Below are 6,992 nucleotides of genomic sequence, written 5' to 3'. Positions count from 1 at the left end.
AGGTTGTGTGTAACGCATGATCATGGCGATGAGGAAAGAGGGCCGGTTCCCACTTCATGCTGAAATACAGGTACAGTATATACATGCAAAGGTTTTAAGTTTAGTACATAAAACATAATTATTAGACATTTTCAGTGGTGAACCTCTATTTATTATTGATGTCAAGATCCTTCAGAAGATCTGAAGTGATGCAGGCGACTTCAGCTAATGATGCAAGGAAACTAATAAAATGTGTCATGATTAAATTTATGCACTACAGTTCTGTCACTGGTGTGACTTGAGTCTGTGTGTGCGTGTGCGTGTGTGTGTGTGTGTGTGTTTGTGTGCACGCACACTCCACCCCCACACCCCAGCACCCTGCGAGTAGCACAGTGCAGTAACCTATATCACACAGGGTGCTTTCTAATCCAACCTGACCTCTCACCAGGCAGCCGCGCGGGCCACCAAGAAAACCACCATGACAGTCAGGCAATGATTAGTGGAGGAACAGTGGGGGAGGAGAGGCCACAGGGCTTATTGGAAGCTCATTTACTGTGAACAAGGATTTCACACAACACTGTTGTGCTTTTACAACCTTTTCCTCACCGAAAAAACACCAAACGAAATACATTTTTTTATCAAAAGAAAACGTATTTCTACCACCATCAAATGTAATCCACGTCATTTAAAGTCATATCCCATCAAACTGTGATATCATAGACACAGCGCCATATTTTTATAGCATGGTGACTAATGTAAAGCCAAATCACACCTGCCATCAGTAACTCCCCACACTTACAGTCCAGTGACTTCTGCAGTCTGTGTGTATATGTACTTGCTGGTTTGTTTGTTTACTCCCTGTCATTTTTCTACAGTGTCATGAGGCAATTTTCAAGGTTTTATCCGAAACCTGAGACATAATAGGTTATTATCCGGATGCCACAGTGGATTTAAAGTCAGGCACAATTTTCCACTCCCTCACTGGGCCGCTGGCTGTTTGGTGGCAGATTTTTTGGCAGAGCTTGAAATGTGGAGTGTAGAAAGTATGGAGGATGTCATTTCCCTGTCAGAGGTCAAGGTGGAGAGGAGCTCAGTTCCAGCTGCTCTGAACCAATCTGTAAAGTAGCCATGACCATAGGTCCCATCGCCCAAACCAGAGAAAAGATAGAGTAAATGGAGCGAAGGGGTGATGAAGGTGAAATGTTATCAGATCTGAAAAGCCTGATAGCAGAGGAAAAAGATGAGAGCGGAGGGTAAAAGCAGAAAAATGGAAAATTGACCGGAAGAACAACAATGTGCTCATTTCAAATTAAAATGTTGTGTCTTCAATTCTGATCAAAGTTTCATGAGCTGAAAGACGTTTTACAATTTTTTCTATATATTTTACTAGTTTGAAGCTGATATTTTGAATGGCTGTGCATCAGCTCAGCTGGAAACATGAAAACCATCAAGCAGCTAGGGGTTCAGGAGGGTGCATCATTAGTAGGAGAGAGGGGAATAAAAATAGATGCAGAAATGAAATAGAAACTGGATGTACAATAGCACTTACTGGTCACGAATAGATGATGTTAACCATCGCCAACCTCATTCAACCCCAATTACTTTCCTTCTGGTACAGATCTCTTCCTCTTTAAGATTTAAAATGTGCAGCTTGAACCAGAAGATCAAAACAAGGAATATGAATGATGGTAACAATGTTCTTAACTGAAAATTCTCAACAACTTCTGGATGGATTGCCATGAAATTTTGTCCAGACATTCATGGTCCACAGATGATGAATCCTAATGACTTTACTGATCCTCATACTCATCTATCACCACCAAGAGGTTTCAACAACTATTGTTGCCATTTAACTTTGGTGAACTTTTCATCTGGTGCCATCATGAGATCAAAATAATTTGGTTTATGACCAAATACATAACAATCCCATCATCAGCCTCAGCTGTACTTTGTGTTTACCACTAATATGCAACTATTAGCATGCTAACATGCTAAACGAAAATGGTAAACATTATACCATACTTAACATGTTTGCATGTTAGTACTGTCATAATAGGCCAAGTGTGTTAACATGCTGGTGTTAGCATTTAGCTCAAATCACCACTATGCTAACATGGCTGTAGAATTGTCTTTAATTTATCACATGTGATTAAGTTTATGCTATTTTGTAAGTAAATGTACCAAAACAGTTAAACAACAAAAATACATTTCAATTTATGAATCTGTTTGAACATGACTTTGTAATTTTTGGGATATGTTTTTCAATGTTAGGCTATAGCAAAATGTATCTTTCTTCAATAAGTCAGATTATTATACATACATACTTGTAATGTTTTTTTTTGTTTGTTTGTTTGTTTTTTGTAAAAAATAAAAAAAAATGTTATTAGGTACATAATGTTGGATCAAATGGGTTTTAAGGTATTAGTTTGGAACCTCTCATCTGATCCAAGGCTGAAACAGTATTTTAGAGGTCAAACATAGAAGGAGCTCTGTGCGATATTGGTATAGATACTGATGCAAGCCAACGCAGTCAAAGTGTCCAGTCTCAGCACTCTTTCTGACCTTGGGACAGATCCCTTCAGGTTTCACTCCCCAGAACTGTTCTAATGGCAGTATATGCTTGGCTTAGCAACTTCTGTCTGTCCAAAGACCTTGTTATGTATTCACATCACCTCTTTACTGTATGCTGAAACAGCCCCTAAGTCACTGTCACGTCAGCAGCCACTTTAAGTCACTGCTGTTTGCAATTTTCTGATCAACTGGCATGACAGAGAGAAGTGTCAAAGCCTTGTCAAAATAGGGGAAAATCATTTGTTTTAATGTGGTTTTAGTGTTAGTCCTGCATTTGTATCTCTACAATTTTAATCATAACTTCTAATTGCAATACCCAGAATTAGCTATAAATGTCTGAATAACATTTCTTCTTAAAAAAAATGCTTTGCTGATGTTCCTTGTCCTCATCCAGGCATAATATGCTCCTATAAATGCACCTTGTTTGTGGGTGTGCTCGTGATCAGCTGTTCAATAGCCTGGTGCAGTTGGCATCAGTGGTTGGCCTGAGGTAATAAAAATGTTCCATATATAAAGAACTGCTGGGGATGCTCTGTTTACCAGGGGCAGAATTATTGTGAAGTTATGTAGTAGATCAAAATGTTACACTCCACAGTCAAATTGCATACAGCAATATGCAAATGTATTAATCACTAAATACGTAATGTGAAATGTAGTGTCTCCCCTGTTTCCTGCTCAGTGCATGCTGGGACAGTGTCCAGACTTCTGGAACTTCCTGAAAAGGAAACTGATAACAACCATTTATGATTTTTGTGTGGAGCAGGTCTGGAGGAAGAGTTTCCTGAGGAGGAGAAGGAAGGAGGAGGAGCCTGGCTTCATCACAGCTTATATACAGGATTGAGTTCAGGTGTGAACACTGTCTCTCTCCTTGAAACACTTTAGCTGAGTTTAAGTTGTTGGAGTATTTTTGCTTGAGATGCTACATTATTGAACTAGAATTATGGTAGTTGTTGTACATTGTGTTACACTAAATAACCTTAGATATTTTTTAATCATTGTATTAAGTTTAATGTATAGTGAGTTAACAAATGGTTTATTTTTTCAATTCAAATTTAAAAAAACAGCTTCAATTGTTGTCATCCTCCATTACAGCTACCACCTGTACATATTAGCCCTATCACACAAAGACTACAATAAACCACAGTTGGTTTGGGTTTGATTGGATTTCTCTTGGTGTTCCATTGTACTTGACCACACACCCACAGTGTTCAGCACATTACCTGGAAGTCAGCATCCCTCCATACAGTCCTTAATATCAAGTATTTTTACAGACATGGAAAGTATAAATTTGTATGTCATGGTGTAGTGTCTCCTGGCCTTTTATTTTCATGTATATCTACCCAAGTTTTCATTTAATATCATCTTATTTTTGATCAAAGATGTAGGGTAGCAGATCTCTCGAGAGTCTCTACAAACCCATTTTTGAAGGTCAGTCCAAACATGGAAGATAATTTCACTGTGTAGTGTAAAAAAAAATAACAGAGCAGAGCAGAAAGTAATTTAGAAAACAGGCTTCCTGTTTTCCCAGTGGACATCAGAGGACATACGCAGAAACATTTATCCATTGTTTCTGTGCACTGCAGCTAATGACAGCAAGTGAATCATTAAAATATGCATTCTGTTACTGAAAGGTCACGTGTCAGATCCCCACAACAGCCAGTGTTTGTCCATCACAAGCTGAGTGTCTTGTTGAAGTGCCCTTGAGTGAGACGCTAAAATGTTACTCATTGTAAGTCACTCTAGATAAGAGCACCGGCTAAATGCCAGAAACATAAATGCTTTCTAGGAATCAGTCACACTTTCAGGGACATACAAATCTGAGCGGTGAAACATTTTTCAATAGGTCAGTAACTTGGTTGTACTTGTTTTTTTGCTTCACAGGGCATAAAGTGGATTCACCAGGAAGGCCAAATGTTTTCATAAGTGTGCAAAATTTCCATCTCATTCTTGTGGTTTATTTATGTAAACTGGCTCAAAGGTAAACATTGTTACATAGCCAGCAGGTTCATGATTTGATTATGAGTCACCCTCTTCTCACTCCCAAAAACCCATTAGAATGCACTTCAGTGTTGTGACAGTTAAATTATCTAGCGTGCGGCAAATTCAGTATATTGTGGAATGTGCTGTAAGATAATCAAACTGAAATTACAGAGTGAATCCATGCATGGCACCACCGCCAGACAAGGTCAGACAGATGAACACATAGAGCTGGTGAAACACTAGCAGTTGGGCATTCAATTTAGGGAGAGGATTTTCATCGACAATGGCGTTAGAAAGGAACGGTTTTGGTGTCCAGTCCATGTAGAGGGCAACAGGTACAGTTTTGCACAACAACTCCAATGATCTCTGGTGTCATTGCCACAAAACTTCTTCTGCTGAATCAAACATCACAGACTTTCTTTTTCACCTTTTACCTGCTGCTTTGCTTACAAACTGTCTGATCACCCAAGCACTTGTACTTCTTGCCCTTCATAATTAGCAAAGTAGCCCTGTTCCTTGATTTTACTGGTTACTTTGAGTTTAGCATACCGGGTACAGAATAGCAAAGATGGCCACAGCCAAGGAAAGAGGACGCACATTTTACTAAACCAGAATTTCCTTTAAATGTGCATGCAGCCAGTGTTAGGTGTGATGTGCTGTCCATGGTGCTGAAATCTGGCTCGCTGTGTTGCTTCTTACTGCTGCCACCCTCCACTCCCCCTCACTCTCAGCCTCATTAGTTTGCTTCCAGACTGCTATGTCACATGGTTCAATGATTAATATACATCTGTCTGTGCGGGCTGAGATATGCATATCATAAAAAAGGGCGACAAGATTGCCATTTACTTCCTGTTGGCTGTGAGGCAGCTCCTCTCCATTTAACCCTCTTCAAAATGACACCTACAGTCAGCCATAGATTTGCACTGCAGAAGGTGGGAAATAAGTGCTGGATGAAACTTAAAGAGGAGATTGATTTGATTGTTATCCCTTAAGGACATGAGTGATGGCCTCCATCTGATGCACTTGATAGATTTTGTTGGCTGTTAACATGGTTTAGGGGAGACTTGTTATTTAAGTGATCAAAAAGCATTTCAAGATCTCAATCAAAAATGCCATTTGTCGCTTGTCTGATATTTAACAATTATATAAAATGTTTCGTAAGGTTGGAACCTCCCTCAGGAATATTCAGAGAGAGAAAGGATTACTTCTTCCAGATGGTTAAAATCTGTTTTGAATTAAGCTGTGGACTTTACAATCACAGGCAATGGCATTCAGCACATTGAGTCACATAGGAATTAAGATTAATGCAAGTAAATCTTCAATGTAACGGTGGAAATGATACTTATTTGCGCTCCTCTTTAATCTCATACATTTGAAATACAAATGTCAGGGCCACATTTTCATGTGGCTCTGATAAACAGCTGCTGCTGCTATGTGGCTCCCATGGCAGCAGAATGGTTAAGGACATCATCTCCCTATCACATTCATGAAATGATCTTGAGTGAGTTTTGCTCTTCCTGCTCACAAATTATAAACTCTAGAGCTAAAACAGTTCCTAATTAGTTGATTTACAGAAAATTATTTTGAAATTGTTTCAGGAAACACAAACACAGCCTGCTGCATTCTCTGGTTTCAGGTTCTCCATTTGCTGCTTTTATCACTTCAACTGTTAAAGAATAAAACCAATTCCAAAGGCATCACTTTGTGCTCTGTGTAATTACAGTTGTCATATTATTCTGTTCTCTGACATTTTGTGGACAAAGAATTTATCAAGATAATCGCCTGAAAATTGATAATTAAAACTGGACTCAGTAAACTCTGTGCAGGAGTATCAGTGCAGTGCATGAAATGTAGGAACTGTTTACAAATGTTTATTTTTGAGTTATAATAAAATAAAATTTGTGTGACTGATCAGATGTGCTGCTGTGTTGCTTGCCTGTAAGGTGTGTGTATACCTATAACAGTCTACTCACATTTAAGACTTTTGATTGAAATATTGTGTTTAAGGGATTAGAGTGGAATGAAGGTTGAGTTAATCTGATGCTGGAGGAGAGGATGACAAATCAGCCCAAATGAGGATCTGTTGTTTCACAGCTGAGCTTTAACAAAAAAAAAAGTAGACTGACCTTTTCAAAAACTGGGACTATGGTGGGTGTTTTCTACTTCCTATTGGCAATCATCGAAGATATGAATTATCCCTAACGATCCCATATGAATCAACAGTGTTTACTTCACGTCCTAATGTTGCTCATTAAAAGCTTGTAAAACAAACCAAAAGACAAAATATCCCTTTGGACCGAAGGTTATTGCCGCCTTAGCTGAGAGTGTGTATTACGCACTCTTGTCACCAAGCGGTTGCGCGCTCGGCTCTTTCCGTATCTTTTCGCCTTCTCATTAACATTCCTCACTTGTGGGTGTGATGCTGAAAGGATCTCCGGCGCGCCGAGCGGAGACGCGCAGTG

Source organism: Seriola aureovittata, chromosome 8 (assembly GCF_021018895.1).
Source record: "Seriola aureovittata isolate HTS-2021-v1 ecotype China chromosome 8, ASM2101889v1, whole genome shotgun sequence".
Lineage (NCBI taxonomy): Eukaryota > Metazoa > Chordata > Actinopteri > Carangiformes > Carangidae > Seriola > Seriola aureovittata.
The sequence above is the reverse complement of the archived record's forward strand: the minus strand, read 5'-3'. Positions refer to the sequence as shown.